General features: G+C 42.7%; 1 protein-coding gene and 1 pseudogene across 3 annotated transcripts in view; both read left to right on the top strand.

Moving 5' to 3' along the window:
* The window catches only part of LOC134483030 (small ribosomal subunit protein uS3-like), a 58,304-nt pseudogene extending 36,832 nt beyond the window's left edge, over positions 1-21,472 (top strand).
* Marchf3 (membrane associated ring-CH-type finger 3) overlaps positions 1-23,607 on the top strand; it is a 152,030-nt gene that overhangs the window by 41,215 nt on the left and 87,208 nt on the right. The gene's annotated exons all lie outside the window — the stretch shown is intronic.

Genomic DNA, 23,607 nt, shown 5'->3' with positions numbered 1-23,607 from the left:
TGTGGGTACACATGAACATAGAGGACAGAGGTCAGTGTTCACACTTTCACCTTATTATTTGAGACAAGGTCTGTCATTGAACCTAGAACTCACAGATTGGTTAGACTAGATGGTTAGTAAACCTCCATGGAGTCTCCTGTCTCCACATCCCCAGGGCTGGGGTTAGAGGAGTTCAGCATTGTTCCCAGACTTTTATATGGGTTCTGGGGATCTGAACCCAACATCTTAGGCTTTCACAGCAAGCGCTTTATAAACTAAGCCATCCCCACAGCCCTAATGTCATTTTATTAGGGTTAGGGTGTAAGCTGTACTCCCATCCCACCATCCTCTACTAGACATCAACGTCCGTGTAATAATCCCTGTATAGAAGTCTTCCCTCCAACCCTGTCCCATGTCCTTGTGCATGGTAGGCAGGTATTCTACTGAGCTGTATCCTCAGCCCCACAAATATCTCTTCCAGATACAGGCACAGGCCATGAGTCCTTTTGCTATTTAAAACACAAACAGAAGAAGAAACAAAGAAAGACACCCATGATTCAGCTCAAGTCTTATGGGTTTACAGACTGAGCAATATGCGTCTTAGGAGTCCATTTGCAGTGAACTTATTTCGGGTTTTTCCACACAACTTCCTGGAATTCACAATGTCTAGAGAAATGGTTTATCCACAGTAGGTACTCAAAAAATTAAAGTTTGCTAAAACTATATAAAGCTTTATGTAATAATTGTATGTTTTCACATGGTGCTTTTGAGATTCCAAGTGTTTTAATTTCTGATACTGTTTCCTGCTCACAGTTGATGCTGTTTCTGAGATATTGTGGTGGCAGACATATTTAATCTCATCTTGGACACTTGGGCTCTCTCTGAAATTTGCCTATGGTCATATACCTTAGTTTCAAGCTTGTTACACACTGCAGGCCTTTGGGCCCCCAATCCTGTGTTTTTTATTTTGCTTGGGTTACAGTACGCTCTACACATCCTTGGGGAACATTTGACATTGGGCATATTTCTATAAATGCTCGTACTACTAGAAATGCTTGCTGTGGACTCATGCAGGGCATGTTCTGCTAATGATTTAAACTTCCTTTTGTAAGAAGCTAAATTTCCTTGGACAATCAATCTACCCTACTGTTGCATACCCAGGGACCAAAGTGAGTCAAGCATGAAAAATCCTTCCAAGGTCAGTCTCTTTCCATGCAAAAATATGTTTAAGAATAAAAAATCACAGTGTATTTTCAGATCCAAAGCCTCCCCACTTGCCCCTCAAAATTCATCTAAAAAAGATAGCTCTAGTATTTAATATAAAAATATCAAATTAAACCCATTATATAATTCAATAATAGTGCATGGATCTGTAATCTTCTATACCCTTACCTCCCAAAATACATCTTTTCAGAATTACATTATGGTTTTAGTAAATGTCTAGATGAAAAGTATATATCTCGTATAAAGGTAAACATCTAGATTATGCCTCAGTTCAAAAAAGGGGATGGGCATCATTTTAGTAAAAATACAGACTCTCACTCTCACTCTGTATGTGTGTGTGTGTGTGTGTGTGTGTGTGTGTGTGTGTGTGTGTGTGTGTGTTTATCTTCACTTTAGAAATGCTGTGTGTCTTAGTCTATTGTAAGATATGGGTTTGAAATGCTAAGAGGAGGCTGCTAAAGCAAACTTTCATCCTAACTCTATCCATTGTTCATTGACCTTCTCTATCAGTGTTGGCACTAAATAGAGGGTGATCTATTTGCTGATCTCACTCCTTACCTCTGGTTTTCTCATCTTTCTTTATTCTCCTTTTCATTCTGGGCTGTTTCTGAGATGTCCCTACTGTCCTTCAAGCCCCCACCATTCCCCTGGACTCAGTCCCATGCTGTCAACTTAAGGATCCAGCTAACCTTTTAGGCCAATTATGTATTATTCAGGCCAGGTTTTATATTATCCCATAGAGTTTGCCAGAGGGTTAAAGGATGAAACAATTGGCCATGTATTTCCTGTCGTCACTCCTCTTCTTTCTGGGCACAGTAGCACCCTCTAGACCTGAGATTTATAACCTGGAGTCTGTGCATTGGCTTTGGTCACCTGTGATCCCCAGAAGTGAACGGGAGAATTATTTGGACATTAGTACATTTTCCTCAAGTGGCTCTACGGTTCTCATCTCCTAAAGGAAATCCATGACCCAAGAATGTTGAAACATGACTGCTTCCCAGAGGCCCCACCCTGGGAGCCCTGGCTAGTCAGCTCCTTCGCTTTCTACTTGATCCTTGACAAGGCATTGGCATTGACCCTGTAGGCCCTGGAGTTGCAATGTACTGCCTTGTGGATCCTCTGTGCACTTCACATTGCCTGGCCCTTAGGGCTGGGCCTCCTACCCTCCTTTTTCAGGGTACTCTGCCTCAGCTAGACCTGACTTGATTGATTGCTTTTACTCCTTCCCACGTCCCTGTAGAAGACATTTATTCCCACAGCACACTACTACCCCAAGTTTCTTTTCCGAATATAGAATATCAACAGGGATTTTTCTAAACCTTCCTTCCCCACACACTCCCTGCCTCCTCCACCCCAGAGCTACCTGTAGATCAGTACCTTGCTTTCTCAGAGAATAGTGGACATCAAAAGAGGAGAAGTATGCCCCTGTCCATAGTTCTTGCAACCCCATCCCCTGTCCCCGCACTGATCTTAAATCTCAAGACCCTCTATCAGCCTGAGGTACTAACTCTGCCCTTCCCTTCCTAGTTAGCTGGAAACCACAAGCGAGTTTTCTCCTGCTACAACCTAACTAAATTTTTTCTCCTACTTAGTTCTTTTATAGTTGTTTTTACATATTCTAGCTAACTTCCCAATGTTAGAATTAGATAAATGGTAGACAATACTGATTAAATATGAGAAGACTAAGAGAGCTGAAAATAGGAAAAAGATAAAGGATTGTAGTTGACTCTGACTTGGTTTGAATGTTTACTGTGGGCCTCTTCTAAGAGAACCCTATGCTTCCTTTGCTTTGCCTCCCAAGGAGAGTACCAGAACAGAAAGTGACCCATTGGAAAGTAAGTTGGGGATCTTGCTTCCTTCCTTTTGAGCCTCACCATCATAAATCACAAGCAGCAGTGAGAATGGATTTGAAACCCTACATAAACTGCCATTCCAGGCCAAAGTTAGCTCCCCACAGGTCTGCATTCTGAGCCTGCTGCTGACACTTCCTATTGCCTTTTCTGATACTCAAAGGAGGGAATCTGAGCCCTGCCATTTTTAGACTCTGGCCCTGTAAGCCAGAGTTCTGAGGTGCTCTTTTGCTGTTCCTGACACATGATCCTGTACTGAGGAAGTGACCAGCCTGTAGACTCAGACAGCAGCAAAGTCCAGTCATAGGTAGCCAGCTAGCTAGCTCCTGTCCTAGGGAGAGGCAGGATACCATAGCCAGGTCTCTTGCCCATTCTATTCCTCCTCTTCTATCCCCCACTCCGTCTAAAGCTGGCTTTTCAGAATCGATCCATGTTTTCATTAACTAAAAAACAAACACCATTCTTTGTGAAGCCATAGTGACTCCCATTACAGTCCTAGGTGGTGCCAGGGTGGTGTTCATGGCATGCATCTACACGATTCCCTCCAGTGCCTCCTCAACCAGAGCTTCCCCAGAGGGGGTGTGGGTGCATAGTGAAGGAGGAGACAGATGACAGACACCCCACTGTGCTCAGGCCTTACTTAATCTGCTTACTATCCAAGAAACTGGTGGTTGTGCCTGGGACAGGTTTAGCTGCTGGGGCCCAGTACACTCAAACACACAAGCCTCTTCTCATCCATCAAAAGAGTCATCTTCATGTGGCTCTTATGAAGAGGGGCAACAGTTCATGATTGCCACCTCAGCCATATCAGCAGTGTGACAAAGAAAATCCAGAACAAGGTTCTGCCACTGTAACCACCCCCTCCCAAAGTACCTTTCTATGCCAGGAAATAGAGGTATCTTAGTTAAATGTTCTACTGCTGTGGAGAGAGGTCGATGACCAATGCAGCTTATAGAAAAAGCATTTCATTAAGGATTTGCCTAGAGTTTAAGGTTAGTCCATGATCATCATGGTGGGAAGAAGACAGGTGCTAATTGTTTTATATCCTAATCCAGAGGCAACAGGCAGACAGACAGATAGATACTGGGCCTGGCATGGGCTTTTGAAACTTCAAAACAAGACCTAACAAGGCCATGCTTCTTAATCCTTCCTAAACAGTGTACCAACTGGGAACCAACATTTAAACTTAGGAGCCTATGGGGACCATTCTCATTCAAACCACCACAGAGGGTGACGAGCTAATGTGCCTCCAGCACCCCCTCCAACCTCTATTCAACCCTCACTTGTCCCGTGTACCACACTGCCATGTTCAGGAGCTCTGAAGGCTGCACCTTAGGATCATATAGGTGAGATATTCTAAAAGTCATTGTCAGAACCTGTGCGGGTGGGGCCCAGACTGCCCAAGGAGGAACTCAAGCAGGTCTGCCTTGTCTTCAGCTCTGGCGGGTGTCTGATTCACCATCGGTCACCTCGGGTGCTAGTGTAAATTGATGAAAACCATGAGCTGCCCCCTTTTCCCTTCCCATTCTTGCCTTCAAAATAGAGCCATCTGCTGTATTCACCTGGCGTAGGTCTCAGCCAGGACAGAGGAGACTGAGCAGGGTCAGAAATGGGCCTTTGGGGGGACTAGCCAATTGGTGTCACTGAGCCTGAGGTACACAGTAAGCAGGCAGGTGAGAGGTGATGAAAAAGCAGGGTAGAGAACTATTCTAGCACAGTATCGGATGGGTCAGGCTTGAAGGAAATTAAAAAAAAAAAAAGTTGTTTTTTTTTTTAAAAGTTACTTCAGGCAGATGGTCTTATTGTTAGCCAAAATGAGTAAATCGTGAGGAATATCTGGGGTAGAGAGGGAAATGTGAGGCTACTTTGTATGCATGGGCTTGGGGTGCAGTAGAATAGAATGGGAAGATGGCTACTGGCGTGTGACATTTTCAGAAACACCAAGTGCACCAAGGTCTGGTGCACACTGTCCAACGAAGGCACAAAAGCAAATAGGAAGTGCATGGTGTGCAAGTCCTTGTGGAACATTCAGACAGTGCCCTTGTGTGTCTGTCACACTTAAATGTGCGAGTGTGGCTGAGTCTTGAAACTTAATGGGAACTGAAAAAAAGAAAGCATTACCAGAAGACCACATATCGTTCCTGCCGGTTATACACAAGGTCCTGAACAGGCAAGTTTGTAAAGACATTCACAGGATGCCATGGCTGCAGAACAAGAGAGGAAAGAGGGCAGCTGAGGAACATGGGGTTTCTTTTCAGAGTGATGTGTTCCAAACTGATTACTGTGATAGCTGCATAACTTTATGAGTGCACCACAACCCAGCTGAAGCGAGTCGTGTAGCTCAGAAAGCATCTCTCAATTCTTAAAGCAAAAGCACATGACTGTATCTCGTCCAAACTGCAGCTCTTTACTTATCTGAAAATAAGCCCCAAAATATGCTGTGCCGATTACACGCAAGCTTTAGCTCCCTCAGTATATATGTTGGTAGACTTCCTTATAAAGAGGAAACATGGGGTTGGGGATTTAGCTCAGTGGTAGAGCGCTTGCCTCGCAAGTGCAATGCCCTGGGTTCAGTCCTCAGCTCCTGAAAAAAAAAAAGAAGACATTCAGAGATGCAGATAGCCCTAACTTTGAGTTAGGAGGTAGGGAACAGCTTAAGGAATAGTTAAGTTGTCCTCGTTTGTTTGTAGTAAGTTTTTGAAAGTAACTTTGTTAGTTGCATTGTTTGGTCCATTGAAGCACCTTTCAGTTGCCCAGTGTTTAAAGTATAAGTTCTTTATATCCAGGAGTTGAAAGGGTAGAACAGAAAAGATGAGGTGGAATGTGGTTTTTTGGTGAGGAAAGAGGGGTTTACATTAATATATGAATTTGAGCTACATCTACGATTTTCCTCCACCTAAAAAGTGCAAATGTAGGGACAGTCAAACCAGGTTCTATGATCACTTGGCTGTCCTCAGGCCTCATCGGAATGGGATGGAAGAGTCTGAGGTATCCTAAAACTTAGAATGGTGCTGTCTACCACGTGACAGGAAGGAAGGAAGGCGTGGCAATCGAAGTAGGTGTCTAGCTTTCTAGAAACAGTCTTGGATGGTTCCTGACAAACCTGAGAGTGCTACAGTGCAGGGCCTTTGAATGCTGTGGCAATGAACCAAGAGTAGTCAAGCAACAAGCACGGTCCTCATAAAATGAGAAGGCCCGAGCTTGGCAACCTGTGGTGACACAGTCACTCTAATCATAATCTTTGATTATGTGTCTAGCAATTCAGGGCTCTGGTAATGTTAGCTTAGATATATGATGGGTACTTTTTCCCTTTATTGCTTAAAGAAAGTAAAGCTTAGAAAGTCCTCTGCCAGCTCTGTGTGGTGGGAGGGAAAGTTTGTGCCAGCAGAAACAAAAAGCTGTCTTCCCCTAACACTGCATGTAACACCTCAGGTTTCAAGAGAAACTGTTATTCCCCCAAGCTTCGCAGAGTCCATTAATATTCCACATTGTTCCTTTCCACGGGTGTATTTAAAGAAAGTGAGGCTCTGGAAAGCTATGTCCAAATATGGTTCTTAAAGCTACAGCAGGAACTAATTTTACAGGTGTCCCAAGTCTTCTCTTGCTGCGTTTATGTGGCCTCCTCCATCAAAACTAGAGACTATGCTGTCCGTAAACTAGACAGCAGGCCTGAGATGCTCGTGCCGGGAAAGCTGGCTCCCAAAGAGATGCAAGTTTGCTTGGTGCTTTTTACAGCTTTGCTGGAGTAAATGGGGAATGCCGGGCCCTTTGACTGAGGAAAGTTCCATTCTTCAGAAAAGCTTTTCACTCACAGGACATTGACTGTCCAGAAATGCCCTGTGTCTTAGTTAGGGTTCTGTTGCTATGATAAACTCCATGGTCAAAAGCAACTTTGGGGAAGAAAAGGTTTATTTCTTCTTATGGCTACAGTCATGAAAGGAAGTTAAAGCAGGAGCTCAGGCAGGGAGGGAACTGAAGCAGAGATCATGGAGGAACACTGCTTACCAGCTTGTTTTCCGGCTCACTGAGCCTGCCTTCTTATACAACCCAGGACTGCTTGCCCAGGGTGGGTTGGACCCTCCCACATTAATCATCTATCAAGAAAATACCCCACAGATTTGCCTACAGGCCCATCTAATGGAGACATTCTCTTAATTGAAGACCTCTCTTCCCAGATGACCCTGGTGTATGTCAAGTTGACAAAAATCTAGCCAGGGCACTCTGGACGAAGGGAGTTGCTGTCCCTCAGAAGCACATCCAATGTAAGAAAGTATGCATCGGGTTGTGGGTTTTTTCTGCAAGTTCAGCAAGTTCATGTCAGTTGTTGTGCAGCAAAAAGCTTGACTGGTTGTGAGGGAGAAAATAATACATAGTCACAGTAGCTACCAGCCACTCTTGACTTGGGATCTGGGTCATAAACAGTGTATTCCAAACCCACAGACGGTCTAAAATGAATTTTAGACTGTTGTCCAACCCTCTTTCTCAACAAACACACTAACAAGCAGCAAAATGGGAAACATTAGGTTCACTCCTTCCCCCAGTCCCTTAATCTACCAGAGTAGGCAAAGGGAACTCTAGATAGTCCCCTGATGAAACTCAGTTTGCAAGCTGGAACCCCATAGACCCACCTAGCCATTGATGATTTATTTATTGGGCCATAATGAGTTTTTAAATACAGTTATATAAGCTATGATCATCTATAACTCAACTTTCTACATACCGTCTGTGTTTCTGTGGTTCTTCTCAGAACTCAGAAGACCAGCAGCCTCTTTGGCCATGAGGCCAGTAGGTGGTGCTTCCTACAGTACGAATGCAAGCTTTGCTTCCTGGCTAGTGTAATTCCCACCAAGATCTTGTGTGCCAATTCCATTGTCTACTGGGCTCTATAGCATGTAAGTTTGTGGCCCTCGATAAGACAAGGAGCCCAGAAGATTCAACCATGGTGACAGGTGTTTGTCAATGAAATATCAGTTAGATCTGCTGAGGAACAACATTCTCATTCATGCACAAGAGTTTTCCATCAGAGGCAGGTGAAGTGAGTTTTGCTTACAGGATTGTATTTCCTTTTCTGATAAGGAATGAAGACTACTTGAAACATGTAAGGAAAGCACAAATGGAAGACACGTATCCTAGCATCTGATGCAGCCCTTCCTCCCATGCGGTATCAAGTTTCCTAAAGAGTTTTGTTTTGTTTGGTTTTGTTTTCTCAGTAATGGCAAATGACCTCACAGCATGGTGTAGGCTAGACGGTTGCTCTTTCATTGAGCTACATCTCCAGAACCTGTTTCTTCACCTCAATGATGGATATATTCCACCCTACATCCCAGAACTTGTAATAAACCGAACCATTGCTTTTGAATAGGGCCATTTGCATAGGTGCCCCAGTCTTCATCCTCCAGATTTCTATATGCACATCTCCAACCCTGTTCTTCACCTGAAAGAAGTGTGAATATCATAACACATCACCTCATTCTGCATGCATTCATTCAACAGAATTTATAGAAAGTAGTGGGTATAAAGTGCTTTTAGAGTTTTCGAGTGTGGATCTATACTTGGGACTTTATTTTCCTCATCTACACGAAAAGATCATATTAACAAACACCTCAAAGTCTGGTATACTCTGACTACTCGTTGTGAACTTCTATTATTATTAAATATCAAATATTTGCCAGGCTTTGTGCTAGACCTTAGAAATTAAAAAGGACAACAACATGTGGATGGTGCCCTAAAGAGATTAAGTGCTGGGCTGGTGAGATGACTCAGCAGGAGAAAGCGCAGGCTAAGGGAGCCTGCTGGCCCGAGTCCCCAGAACCCCTCAAAGGTGGGGAGAGAGAACCGATGCCTCAGTTATCCTGTAAAACCTCTATGGCTGTGCTTCATCACACACAGAATGTTCACACACACACACACACACACACACACACACACACACACACACACAAACGTTTTAAAAGATTCATTCTTGCTAAAGAAGAACATTCTAGATGAATGAGTGGAATCAATTACATCCAGAAAACTTCTCAAGATAACTGTACTACTGCTGAAGCCTGAATAGACAGGTAAAGTCTTTACCTGTATAGCTGGTAAAGTCACAGCCTATTGAACATCATATTAAATTACAGAATGGTTAATGTATGACACTGACCTTTAGAAGTCTGTATGCTCATACGTAACAAACATGACAGAGGTAACAACAGTTTGCAGCAAGACTCTTTCTCCAGACAGTTCTACGTTAGACTTTAAAGTGGAGCCCACGAGATCTGGAGAATCACCTCATTAACAATGGAGCGAGAGCCACTTGCATCTTTCCAGTGTTTAGGATCCCTGAAAATCTATGACCCCCCTGCTTCATTCAGGTCTGGACTGGGTTCATTTTGCAGAATGAAGAAACAAGTTCTGGGGAAGTGGTCAGTTACAAAGAGAGAAGCCACACAGAGGAACAACGGGGTAGTTGTATGTCAGGGAAAGAGGTCAGGCTCACAGGAGTAAACGACTGGGAGGGGAATTTTAAGGAGATCATGACTTTCTTTTTGTGTCTCCTTCAGGTAAAGCAGATAATTTGGCAACTAAGTACTGTCAGAGCAAGCACTAATTCTATATATAATCATCACCATATTAAGTTCTGGGATTGTCTCTCACTATGACCATCTCACCCTTACCCAAGTCACCATCTAGCCAGGAAAAGAGATCCCAGCACTTTTAAAGCCAAACCATTGCTTTTGCATGGGCTGCCTTGGTTTGTTCCTCCATCACCCCCCCCCCCGCCCCCGTGCCCTAGTCTCTCCCTGCTCTCCAGCCTGAGGGTTTCTATATGCATAGATCGGATTCCACATGGGACCTGATTATCTATGGTGACTCAAATGGAGGCAGCGACCTTCTCCAACTTTCAGGTCAAACGGAGCACTTTATCACATTCCCTTCGAGTCAGACCCAGCTGCAGATGTATTGGCAAATAAGTGTATTTTGCTATGTTCTGCTCACAAAGCAGAAACCCTAACAGAATTCCCATTGGCTGCCAGGGACTTTCTCAAAAGCCAGCCTCTCACCTCTCCCATCTCTGCCCTCCTGCCCAGTGTCTGGCTAGTGTTCACCAAGTCTGTGTGTGTGGTTGCTTGGCTTCCCCACTTTTGCTTCTTCATCGTACCAGTTATTTAACAGTGCCTTGAGCTAGGAGAGTCTCTGTTCTGAGGGTGACAACTTCATTAACACAGGGTACCACACAGAAACATTCTCAATGCTCAAAATTCTCCATATTTGTGGGGAGGTTTGAAAGAAGTTTAAAATACAAACACAGCCATTCCTCACTCCTAGCTGCAAGGTTCTCTGCTCCTTACTGAATCCTCTGCAGGGTTCCTTTATCTTAGGACATATGCATTCTTCTCTCATTTCCGGTAGCTCACAATGCTCCCCTGGATACATGCAGCATCACACGTGTCTCGTCTTCTTATCACTAACAATTCTGTGATCAGATACTGCACCCTTACATAAGCATGGCCATAGGATAAATTCCTGGAACTGAAGTTTGTACGTCATGAATACAACATTTAACAATATTGTTCTCCAGAAATTTATTTCCCAACCTACTGTGTAAAAAAGACACTGATTCCATTTTCTGTAAGTTCCTTTTATAGGAATGTTCATTCACACCCTGACTTGATTAGAAAGTTACTAGGTGACTGGTAAAGAAATAAAAGTTACCAGTAGATGAGCAAAAAAGATATGAAATGAAATTAAGTGCATAAAGTGGACTGACGATTAAGACTTTTTTAATTCACATAAGTTTGTTTTCTGCCTTGGGAAACCTTCCTGTTTTCTGAAGTACTACATTTTCTGAAGACAGATGCACATGGGAGAAACTGGTTACCGACAGACTATCTTAATCAAAACAGAGCCAGCCCAGTGTGATCCCCATCACACCCTATATCTGCTTAGTTAAACCCGAAACATGTTGCCCGAGCACAGAACTGTGTTCAGTCACGTACAGCCTGCCTCTCTTGGGTGGAGAATAGTCTGACAAGGTTCGATAAACCTACCCCTGCCTGTCAATTGGATGAGATAGCAGGGTGGGCAGGGCAGGCATTAGCACTCATATGCTTAGTCCTTCCTGTCTCCTAAAAGCTTCTAGGAACTACCTCCAGATTTGGGAGCAGCAGCAAATCTGGGATCAGTAGATGGAAACCAGGTCAGGGCAGTACTCCCTGGTAAATATGTGGGCCACCTGCCAGTGGAGTGGGCAGGGTGCCAGAGGTGTGTGCTCTCCTAGTTGCCCAGGGCAGGATGTGGTACCCAGGACTCCAGGAGAAGGGAGGAGGCGGGGCCTCCCATGGTGCTGGAGATGCTAAAGAGTGGTGTAGGCTTAGAGAACAAGGAACATTTTTAGCCTCTGAGCTCAGAACAAGCAGATAGGAGGAAGCCGAAGTAAGATGAACTGGATGGGAGACTGGGCTAATTAGCAGCCCTGGGCTGGACAGGCGAAGCTGAGGTGGAGGGTTGGGAGCCTAGTAAGGTCGGAAATAGAAAGGAGCTTAGGTTTGCAAAGGCCCGTGAATGTCCTGGTGGAGTGACCGCAAAGAAAGCAGGTGGTCCTGAGCAGAGGCCGTGGAGCTGGAGAGAGCTTGAGTGGGACCTGGATTGAAACCAGGCAGACCAGGCTCCAAGCCAGCAAATGCAGGACACTGGTGACCAGGTCATGGGAGATTTCTACCTTCACAGTCCACTACTGTCAATGTACTCTATGCTACTGTATAGACACATAGCTGTAGAATGTTTGACCTCAGGGATGCATTTTGAAAACGGAGAAAAGGAATTAAGAACAGGCGCTCCAGCCCCACCAATGCAGGAGAAACGGCCTCCTACTTGGTTGTGCTCTGGGAAGGAATAGGAGAAAAAAGTGACAGCAGAATCTGATCTAGGAGCTATTTTAGAGGGTCACTGTGGAGCCATGGGGAAGGACAGAAAGACTACAGGCAGCTTCAGAGGGTAAGAGAAACCGAACAAGGCACCAGGCCTATCAAGGGAATAGTCCATACCAGCCAGGGAGGAAATGAGGCAATTTCTAGGTAGAGAAGTTGAAAGGGCTTTAAATTTGCTTGGTTCCTTTGGTTGCATCCGAGTTAAGTTTTGAACCATCACAAGTCAAGCCAGAACAGTGCTGGGGTTTTACACCCCAAAATAGACCCAAGTCCACTGCCCTTCTCACTAGCCAGATTCGGCTGCTGCCTGGCCTGGAGAAACAGCTTCCTTGTCAGCATTCTGTGTCCCTCCAGATGGAACTGAGGAGCTTCCGGGGCATCTGGCACCCATGGTATATAGAGCAGTGTAGGCTGTTTTACCAAAATATTATGCTAGGTAAAAATAATTTGATCTTATACATGGAAAACATAAAAATGTAATCAGAAAATTTCAACACCAGAATCGAATTCTACCTTAAAATAGACTGAAGAATGAATATTAGCCAGATAACTTTAGCTGCTGGGTGTGTCTTACACAGCTTTCTGTTGAGACTTTTAAGTCATAGGCAAAATTAATTTATTGGAATGAAGTGATACTCAAAGCATGAATGGATTAATAAAAACCCCAAGAATAAAAAGCCTGAGCTTACAAAAAGAGCCCCATTTTCTCATTGTTTACATAATCACCGTCTACATAACTATAACGTGGTGATCAGAAATCTTGGCCAAGAGTCTCCGAGACAGGTTTGAAGATGAGTTCATCAGAAGAACAGTGCTTCAAGGTCCTACCTTTGATCAGCACACTGATTTTAATTTCAAAACCTGCAGCTGCAGCTCTTAGTCATTACCCTGGTAACAGAGAGCCTCACACAAAATGCAAGGGCAAAAAGATTAGGCAAAGGTTGTTTGTTTTTCCATCTGCCTCTGATTATCCAGAGATCAATGCCAAAATACAGAGGAGGCGAGCAGAAGCTCTTTGGCAAGCATGGACTCAGAAGTCAAGCATACTGGGGAGACTTCTCCCTCCCATGCTCTTGTCTTTAGAATTCCCCCTTTTAATCAAGTGAGGTAGCCTTGACAGGAGAAAGTAGCAGCCAGGTTCCTGCACTGTCTTTCCTATCAATCAGATGCTCCTAGGGAACGGAAGGTTTCTCTCCATCTGCCTCTCTTTAGGGGCGCCTCACTGTAAAATGGCTTTTCTTATTGTTATGGATAAGAAGTAGACACTGTTCTAAATCATCCTGTGTCCCCAGATTAGAATTAATGCTTTTAAACAGTGTTCTTTTGTGCCAGCATGGAGGAAGTCTGTTTAATGATAAACTACATTAGATATATTATCTGGGTTCTGACATATAATTCACTGCTTTGTAATCAATCCCTCAAAGCAGGAATCTATAGGAACATTTCTCTCTTTCTAATCCTGGAGGAGAAATACTCATTATGCTGCATGTTAGGCAAAAGGATGTGAGAATCAAGAATTGTAACCCTGGGCATTCTCTGCCCACCTCTGTTCTCCTGTCATTATGTGTCACCACCCCTCTAGACAAGAAATTAGTATGAGGTGAGCATGAATACAGACACACACACACACACACACACACACACACACACACACACACCACACTGGTCTTAGAAGTTATATATGCCTCAGAGCAGGGATTACACAAGTAGTTTCTTGGATCTCCACACGCCCACATTGCTTTGGAATGTATTTTCTGAGCTAGTGTGACCCAGCTTGCACACATGGAGAAAGAGGCTAGATACAACTCCCACAGCAGCCCAAGGAGCTATACAGGCTGGGTTTTGAAAGCACCTTGAGTTCTTCAGATGGGTATTTGGGCATCGTGGGAAGATTAGTTCTGTTGGGAACTATGCTTGTTGAACTAGTAGAAAACAGTGTTGATTACATTTGTATTCTCTCAAACTTTAGGACTTCTCAGGGGAGATGCCTGCCACATGATCCTCCAGGGAAATGTGACAGCATGAAAGTAGGTCCTGCAACCAAGAGTATGACAAAAATAACCAAAGAGCTAGGGAAGAACCACGAAAACTGCAATTCTAAGTAAAAGCAGAAACGCGAGGCTGAACAAAAGGATGTGTATTTGATGCGGATAAAGAGAGAGAAAACACTTAAACTGATAAGCCACAGGTCATGTAGAGAAAGGGGAGCATAGTTGCAGTTGGTTGTGGGGAAGTACAATACATCAAGTACAAAGAAAAATAATGTTCTCTTTTTGCTTGAGGATATTTGAGATCGATGTCAAAACCCTCAACTGTGAACCTGGTGTGGTTCACACTTGAATCCAAGCCCTTGGGAGACTGAGACAAGAGGACTGCTGTGAGTTTGAGCTAGCCTGGGCTACAGATGAGAGCCTGGTTGTTGTTGTTGTTTTGTTTTTTAAAACAGGTTTTTGTTGTTATTGCCAGGTTCTGTTGGGTGGCGTTCTTAACACCCTATCTAGAACCTTGACAATAAGCTGCATTGTGACATTCTCAACCATGGATGTAAATGATTTAAATCATGTCCATCCCCATCATCCTCTCGCTCCCCTCCCATTCCCCCTAAACCCTTTCCTCTTTCCAACTCCTCCCCCTTCTTCTTCCATATCTTATCTTCTTGTGACCCAATAAGTTTAGCTAGGACTATTTACATCACCATAGCAAGGGCTTCTCTATAGGAGTATAGGTGGATACTTTAAATTCCCCTTAGAACAAGAGGCTAATAAATTCACACATGCAATAAGAAAGCCTGTGTTTCCTTCCACTGAGCTCATCACAGCAGCCACACAGCACAGTGCTGGGGTGTGAGCGAAGAGAGGAAAAAGCAGTCCCATGTGGGAGGAATATGCAGATGAAAGAACCTGGCCGTCAATTAATGAATGGCGTCAACACCTTTCATCCCGCATGGCACACCTATATCAGGACAGGAAGAGAAAGATTCTATCTTGTAAACTGACCTCATCCCACCTCCTCCCCTGTAACCACACCTCTTTCTTGTACCACAGAGCTTGCTTTAATTTCATCTTAGTATCCCAGCCAGAAATGCAGTAGCCATTATGAACACAGAAATATTGTGTGTCTACCTTTTGCCATTTTCCCTAGACACTGGCTTAGGGAAAGCTGAGAGGGTGCTCACTATTTACTGGGATTTTTAGGTGGGGTGAGAGGCATTATATTAACAACAGCAAAAACATTTTTTAGCATTTTCTTTTTAAGTATTCAAGATCTCTTTTCCAAATGGAGTGCAAGCCTATCTGTTGCATTCTAAGTTGAATGAGAAATGTTGGGCTCCACGAAGGCAGCAACAGTAACGGTGTAGATAATGAACGCTTCTGGCTTAGGAAAGGGGGATAAAAAGACCTGTTCGAAATTGCAGAGCCAGGAAGTCTGGCAGTTTTCCCTCAGAGTTCACAGTGATAGACAAATTGTTAGTTACCACATGTGTAATTTATTAGTAATTGCTCTAATTTGCCTCCTAAGTTTCTAAGTTGCCAGTTCACTGAGATCAACTATTTTCTACCCATAAAATAGGAATCATATGGTAATTTAATGAAGTAGCTAGCCAGTTAGGGTGATTTCCATGCAAAGGGGTTATTGCCTTTGTAATTTAGAAAAGCGGGGGGGGGGGGGCATAACAATATCTGCTTCCGAGAAGCCCAGTGACTAATATCACTCTCTGGGATTAAAATGCTCCACGTGTTTTCCTCTGGTGGCCATATGGCCATGAGATAACTGGCTCTCCTTTGGGTTGGATTATAGCCTATTTGAAAGAAAACCTTTCCTTCCCCCTTGGATCATTATAAGGGCTGCCGAGTGATGGATGGGGAGCCCTCCCATGGGTGATGTAGTAGGCAGAGGAATGGAGTCTACAAGTGGAAGGAGAGCATAGTTAAGAGTCTAGTCAGACACGCTGAGGGAAGTTTAGAAAGGCTTGCTATATAGAACTGGGTTTTCTTCTTAAAAACAAACGATCCACTTCCCTCCAAACATGATTAGTTGACTTCAAGTCTAGCTAACTCTAACAGCTTAAATGTGTCTTCTCACAGCAGCCTGTCATATCTCTCTGCTCTTTTTTCATTGATGTATGTTCCTTGTGCATCGTGCTTAGTTACATAAAGGCAGTTTCACATCATGTATTTTTTTAACATTTCACTCCTCCGTACGCCTTCCTTTCTTCCATATGTACAAACACTTTCCTAACCCTATGGTTTTACGTTTCTATGTAAGAACCTAGGATCCACAAATGAGAGAAAATATCTGATATTTGTCTTTGCCCAATCTGGCCCATTTCAATGTTCTCTGGTTGTATCCCTTTTCCAACAACATCATCTCCCTGTTCTTTATGACTAAACAAAACCCCATTGCATTTATATCCCATCCTCTGTGTATCTGATGACAGACAACGAGGCTAATTCCCTGACTTGGCTCTTAGGCCTGCACTTATGTGCAGGTCTTTCTGGAACATTCACAGCAGTGGTACCTCTGCTGACTCATATGGAAGTTCTGTTCTGGTTTTTTGTAGGAACCACCAAACAGATTTTCACAGTAACTGAAGAAATTTGCATTCCAGTAGCAGTTCATAAGGCTTCCCTTTTTCCCACATCCTGCCCAGTATAGGCTGTTATCTCTTTTCTTTAGGAAAGACATTCTGCCTGGGGTGAGATGGAATCTCAGAATCGTTTTAAAATGCATTTTTCTGATGGCTAAGAATATTGAACTGTCTTTGTTATGTTTATTGGCCTTTTGTGCCTTGTATTTTGAGAATTGCTCATGCATTTCATTGGCCATTTGTAGGTTGGGTTGTGTGGTTCTTTGATGTTTAGATTTTTTAAATTCTTTTTATATTCTAATTATTAATCCTTTGACAAGTACATTGCAAACACCTCCCCCTTTTTCAGACTTTCTCTTCACGGGACTGTTCCCACATGTCAGTGTTTGATATTATTTCCCGAGTTGTTGGTGCTCTTTTCAGAAGACCCTGTGCCAATGCCTGTATCTCCAAGTGTTTTCCCTGAACAATTTCAGCAGTTCTGGTATTGCAAGTGTATGTTTTTGGCTTCTTTGTCAAGAATCAGGATGCTATACCTGTATGGGTTTAATTCTGCCATTTTCTGTCCCATTCCACTCATCTGATGTCTCTTTTCATGCCAGTGCCACACTGTTGGTTTTTTTTATTATTATTATTAAAATCAGGAATAATAATACCTTCAACCGTTATTCTTTTTCTTAGACTTTCTCCTGTTTTTTTAACTCCTCAACTTACCAATGAAATAAATTTCTTACTTACCTTTCTTCACTCAAGCAAACTTGGTCCTCAGTCTGCATCATGTAAGCTATGAAGGCCCTGATTCTTACTGATCTCTGCCATGGCCAGTTTGTAAGAGGCAGAAGCATGACTTAACATTTTGTTCTCAGGTTTAAGCTCTAATCTTAGAAATAACAGAGACCAGAAAATCAAGTTCTTACCTAACTTTTTTAGTTAATAGAAAGTAAAGGTGGGAGAATAAATGTAGATTGTTCTAGACATTTTTTTGAAAGTCACTTTTTCCAGCTGGCAGCCACCCTGGGACTGATAAAATTTCTTTGCAGACCATCAAAATATCACTTTGGCTCTATCTTTCAAAGTCACATCTCTCAGAATCTCATTTGGCCACAGGTCAAATACATTACCTCAAAAACAAAAGATGTTCCTGAATAGTCTTCTTAACTACAGCCAATGTCCACACAGATTGAGCAAGATCAAATAAAAACACAGAAAAATAAATAGTAGTTATATAATCCATACTAATATTCTTGAAATCAAGATACTCTCGTGCATCACCAAAAATCTGGACTCTGTACACTGAAATGAGACTCTCAGTGACTAGGAATTTGAAGCAAACTACACTTACAGCCTTTGACCCTCTTAGTGCACTGTTATTTGTTACCAAGCAGGTTCAGGGAGCACAAGGGTGAGAGGATCCCTGTATTTAAAATAGGGCTCCTTCATGTATGACCACCAGTAGCAGAAGTGCCCGGAAGCCCACTGGCAATGTCAATTGATGGCCCTGTCTCGACAGTCCACAGTAGAATCTCTAGAAGAGTCTGTTCTACAAACTCTTACGACGGTTTGGATCCTCACTGCAGTCTGAGATCCTAACTCTGCATCCCTGGGACAAACTGTCAACCAGCAATTGATGGCTAGGGCTTCTGCTTAGTTTTTCTGCCAGTGACCAAAGGATCACTGTCCCTTCTATCATCCCTTGGCCAGACCCTACCTGTGGACTTTCTCTCTCTCTTCTCCGAATTTCCCAAGCTATGGATCAGGAAAACTATGGGGCATCACACACTGAGCCGGCCTAAGAGAACACTGTGTTTTTAGACTTGGAACTGTAATGAGCTTCTCTTCAGCATGTTTGATACTTTATTGGTGTGAAGAATTGATCTCAGCATTGATATATTTATTATGATTACAGAATTAGCTGTGGGCCTCTGTGAATACCTCAGCCATCTGCCAAGAGAGAGAAAACAAAAACAGAAACAGAAACCAAAAGGGGAGGGAAGGGCCTCTTATCACTGAGCATGCCTATTGCAAAACTGCACCTGAGTTCACATTCTTTTCTTCTTCCAAACTCTTGTCAAAATTCACTCACTCCCTTCCCAAACTTCTTCTGCCTGAGACGTACATGTGAATCCTTTAAAAAATTTTAGATGCACCAGATGTAAATGTAAAAGCTAAAAGGATAAAATTCTTGAAGAATTCAGGTGTGAATCTTCATTATCTTCCATCAATGATTTCTTAGACAGATCTCCCGTAGCATGAGCTATGGGAAAAAATAATTAAATCTAAAACTTTTGTGTTTCAATGAACACAAGCAAGATAAAAATAGGAACAGAGCTGCGGGGAAGAAGAAAATATTTGTAGAGCTGAAAGGAGTCTAATATCCAGAACATATAAAACACACACACACACACACACACACACACACACACACACACACACACACACATTTGTAACTCTAAGAAAACCTAATGCAACTAAAAACTGTCAAAGATTTAAAAGAACAAAAACAAAGACAAAAGACAAAAATAAATGAACAAACAAATTACAGGAGCTTCATATCCAGCCCTAGCTAACCTGAAACTCATTGTATAGACCATACTGGCCTTGAACTTTCAGCAATCCTTCTGTGTCTGCCTCCCAGATCCAGGGATTAAAAAGCAACACACCACATAGAGTCAAAATAGTTAGCAAATGGGAGCAAAGACTTCAGCATCACCCCCTCCCCCCCCTAGGCATGGAAGCACTATGACGCTCTTAAGCTAAGGGAAAGAAGCCACACAGAAAAAGCTGCCTATTCCACAGTCACATGCACATGTAATGGTCAGAGTAGGCAAAGCCACAGAGGCGAAGTTGATCAGTAATTGCCAGCGGCTGTGGAGTAGGGTCTAAACGCCTTCTGGTGAATGCATGGCTTTCTTTGGAGCTGTGATAGTATCTTAGAATTGGTTGATGATGACTTCACAACATTGTGAAGTAAACAGAACTCTATACTGTAAGGAAGTGAATTTCATGGTTTATAAATTATATATGAATTATTTAAAGCCCTGGCTTTTCTCACTCTACCTCAGATGGCAAAGGATTGGCAAAGGGTTAAATATTCTGAAGCCATGTGATGAGCTGGTGGTTCATTATACTATTTTCTCCACTTCTGTCTTATGTATGCATATTTCTATAATTTTAAAATCGTGAGTGAAGCCCACAGAGTTGGATATTAAAATTTCCAAGGATAGAAGCCAGGCATCTATCATCTTGTTTGCTAACAGCTTGTTTCCAGGGGCGTTAGTGTTTGTGGTTGAAAACAAGGTCTTGACATTTAGCTCCGTCTGGCCTGGAATTCACTATGCAGCCTAGCCTGACCTCCAACCCATCCTCCTGTCCCCAGCATGAGTACCAAAGTCACTGGCATGTACTACCATATCCAGCTTCCACATCCAGCTTCTAGTTTATTCTTTTGAAATCATCAATTGCAAGTTTGAAAGTCAGTTGTCAGGGACTGGTATTAGGTATCTGTAACCATGATTCTCTTAGCAGGTTTGAAGAGAAGAAAGCAGCTGTCCTAGGGAAACTAGAAGGTAAATAAGAAGGACAAACAGACAGCCCTTACAGCTCAACAAGAGAGACAGCAGAAAGAAGTGAGATACAAACACGAGAGTTTTGAAACATCATTATTCTGGGGCCACTCGACTGGAAACTGTATACCCTAACAGACTTGGAAGCCAGCACCATTCACAGAGTTATGTCAGTTTTCTACCCATAGTAGTGACCTGGAAACATTCCGAAAGGAATACATTATGTTTTTTAAAATGCCACTTAACAGAGGAATGGATACAGAAAATGTGGTACATCTACACAATGGAATATTACTCAGCTATCAAAAACAACGAGTCTATGAAATTCGTAGGCAAATGGTTGGAACTGGAAAATATCATCCTGAGTGAGCTAACCCAATCACAGAAAGACATACATGGTATGCACTCATTGATAAGTGGCTATTAGCCCAAATGCTTGAATTACCCTAGATCCCTAGAACAAAGGAAACTCAAGACGGATGATCAAAATGTGAATGCTTCACTCCTTCTTTAAATGAGGAAAAAGAATACCCTTGGCTGGGAAGGGAGAGGCAAAGATTAAAACAGAGACTGAAGGAACACCCATTCAGAGCCTGCCCCACATGTGGCCCATACATATACAGCCACCCAATTAGAAAAGATGGATGAAGCAAAGAAGTGCAGACCGACAGGAGCCGGATGTAGATCGCTCCTGAGAGACACAGCCAGAATACAGCAAATACAGAGGCGAATGCCAGCAGCAAACCACTGAACTGAGAATAGGTCCCCTATTGAAGGAATCAGAGAAAGAACTGGAAGAGCTTGAAGGGGCTCGAGACCCCAAAAGTACAACAATGCCAAGCAACCAGAGCTTCCAGGGACTAAGCCACTACCTAAAGACTATACATGGACTGACCCTGGACTCTGACCCCATAGGTAGCAATGAATATCCTAGTAAGAGCACCAGTGGAAGGGGAAGCCCTGGGTCCTGCTAAGACTGAACCCCCAGTGAACTAGTCTATGGGGGGAGGGCGGCAATGGGGGGAGGGTTGGGAGGGGAACACCCATAAGGAAGGGGAGGGGGGAGGGGGATGTTTGCCCGGAAACCGGGAAAGGGAATAACACTCGAAATGTATATAAGAAATACTCAAGTTACCCCCAGTGAACTAGACTATGGGGGGAGGGCGGCAATGGGGGGAGGGTTGGGAGGGGAACACCCATAAGGAAAGGGAGGGGGGAGGGGGATTTTGCCCGGAAACCGGGAAAGGGAATAACACTTGAAATGTATATAAGAAATACTCAAGTTAATAATAAAAAAAAAAAAAAAAAGAAAAGCTAAAAAAAAAAAAAAAAAAAAAAAAAAAAAAAAAAAAGAAATACTCAAGTTAATAAAAAAAAAAAAAAATGCCACTTAAGCAAATGGAAGCAAACAATATTTTTAGAAAATAGCATTTTTAAAATGTTACATATTTTAAAACCTCACTTACCTAGGAAATCTTACTTAGAGGTAATTTTACTTACAAATCTTTAATAACTTTATTTTTGTCTTCCATTTTTTTTCTGCTTGATGTTTGGTTTTTTATGATTTATCTTATTGTATGTGTATGTGGTTTTTTATGATTTATCTTATTGTATGTGTATGGGTGTTTTCTTCACGTCACCTGTCTGTGCCTGGTGCTGAAGGAGGCATTGGATTCCCTGACTGGAGTGACAGGCAGGACGAGCCATCATGCGGTACTAAGAATCAAACTGAGGTCCTCTGCAGGAACACATGCTCTTAACTGCTGAGCCATCATCTCGCCAGCTCCTCTCCTTGACTCTCTATAAACAAAACTCTGCCTTGCTACTGAGGACTAACAACAAGATATAAACTTCCTTTCTGAAATAAGCACTGGATACACTAAACATTTTGAAAAAGCAAACTGAGAAGAAAGAAGTTTTATTGTTGGTTTTTAATGAACTTTCTTCTAAGACATAATGTTTCTTTAAACCAGCAGTAGTGGGATAAAATTACATGTAATTAAGTATTTTAAACATAATGGAATGTTTTAAACATTTTATAAATATATACGTTTATGTAGCCATCATTCCAACTAGTATATAGAACATGCCTACCTTCCAGGTATCCGTGCCCCTTTATAATCAGGCCCCTGTCCCAATACCAGAAAAAACTACTACATGGTTTTTCTCACCATGGCTACACGCGTGATATCATGTGTGCATGCATGTGAAATGCTCAAACTAAGCATATCCATCCAATAGTTTTGTCACATAAATTGTATAGGATAAGGCTTAAGCTGTGTGTTCTGGATTCTTTGTTTCTGCATTTTTAAGTTGCACCTGTGTCCTGGCATGTTATTCTTGGTCATTCCATTTTGCTGTTGAAATGGAGTCGCTATGTGAATACAGTACAGATGATTTATCTCTTCACCTCGTGTTTCTGAGTGTATGGATAATGTTTTTCATAGATCTATGCTTTGATGTCTCCTTAATAAATATACAATGTTCATGTTAAGTAGATGCTTAGCCTCTCAAGAAAGCGCCAGACTCTTTCCCCCACATAGTTTCAACATTTTATACTCCATTAGCAATGCAAGGAAGTGCCAGGTAAAGCCCGTGACCTTGACTTCTCCTTCTCTAGTGCTTTCTCTTACTCACTTGCTGTTTTGCCTCCCGCTTCAGAAGCTTCACCTTGTATTTATGTAAACCTGCCCCTGTAGGGTTATAAGCCTTCCTAAGATTCAGTCAAGCATTAATATTAATGGCGTGCCGTTAATATCTCAAGAAAAGTTTTAAACACAATTTTTCCTAAACAATGGTGACTAAAAATGGTTTCTAAAGCTGCATTTATTTATGTCATGTTTCCAGCAGATAGGCAATGAAGGGATGCAAGTCTTTGGCCATTCCTGTCTTGGCAATTTTTATGGCTTACTTTTTTTTTTTTTTTTTTTTACTTTTGATATTACCTTTCTGTGACAGTCAGCCCTTCAGGGGCGTTTTGTTTTGTTTTGTTTTGTTTTGTTTTGTTTTGTTCTCAGTATGTAACCCTGGCTATCCTGTCACTCGATACATAAAACCAGTCTGGCCTTGAATTCACAGAGCTCCGCCTGCACCCGCCTCCTGAGTGCTGGTATTAAAGGCACATGCCACCACTCCTGGCAACTCATGACAAAGGGGCAGTGCACACCAGTCTTTGATGAGTAGCTCCAGCTGGAGGAAGCAGTCAGACCAGTGCGAGGATCTCACTTCCTTCCATTGACCAATCTGAACCTTACTTTCCTCATCTACAATCTGAAGGGTAGGGGTGATAATTACCCGTACCTCATACGATTATTACAATGGCAATGATCTCATTGATCTAAAACCTTTGGCAGTGTTCCTGATTGTTTACAGCTCAGCCAATGGAAACTAAAACAGATGTGCCCCAATATGATTCAAGCAAGGTCATGATAAGAAATGTGGAGCTGTGTCGTAGAATATAAATTCTGTCTCCTCCTGCCCTGGCCTGGACC

This window comes from Rattus norvegicus, chromosome 18, assembly GCF_036323735.1.
Source record: "Rattus norvegicus strain BN/NHsdMcwi chromosome 18, GRCr8, whole genome shotgun sequence".
In the NCBI taxonomy this organism is placed as follows: domain Eukaryota; kingdom Metazoa; phylum Chordata; class Mammalia; order Rodentia; family Muridae; genus Rattus; species Rattus norvegicus.
The sequence above is the reverse complement of the archived record's forward strand: the minus strand, read 5'-3'. Positions and strand labels throughout refer to the sequence as shown.